This window comes from Propithecus coquereli, unplaced genomic scaffold, assembly GCF_000956105.1.
Source record: "Propithecus coquereli isolate 6110/MARCELLA unplaced genomic scaffold, Pcoq_1.0 Scaffold54, whole genome shotgun sequence".
In the NCBI taxonomy this organism is placed as follows: domain Eukaryota; kingdom Metazoa; phylum Chordata; class Mammalia; order Primates; family Indriidae; genus Propithecus; species Propithecus coquereli.
Genome location: NW_012151285.1, coordinates 4,387,776 through 4,388,278, shown reverse-complemented (window position 1 = coordinate 4,388,278; position 503 = coordinate 4,387,776).

The window sequence follows — 503 nt, the reverse complement described above, 5'->3', positions numbered from 1 at the left end:
CTCAGGCTGGTTTGGAACTCCTGAGCTCAAACAATCCGCCCGCCTCGGCCTCCCAGAGTGCTAGGATTACAGGCGTGAGCCACCGTGCCCGGCCGGTATTATACTTCTTGAGCCCTCATATCACATGTGTGCTATGTGTTACATCAGTGCATTTGTCTCAAATTGTCAGCAAACATATAGCTATATTCAAAGAACATAGTAAATCTATCAGACATTTTCTTATTTTGTTTTGTGTTTTGATTTAGGATTAAATAGGGATGAAGACAACAAAAGCAACAACAAAAATGCATGTAACAATGTAATTACTGAAAGTAAGGTTGGAGCTCTGGGGAGAGACATTGCCATGGCAGGTGTCCAGAGGAAGACCTGGGCACTCCATGAAGGTCCCTGATAGTGCAGAGAGACCGCCATGAGTACATGTTCAGAAGTCTTGGGCAGGGCATCTTAGGTAGAGGCAGAGACAGACACAACCTAATAAAGCTTAAGCTTGACAGCCCTTCTCT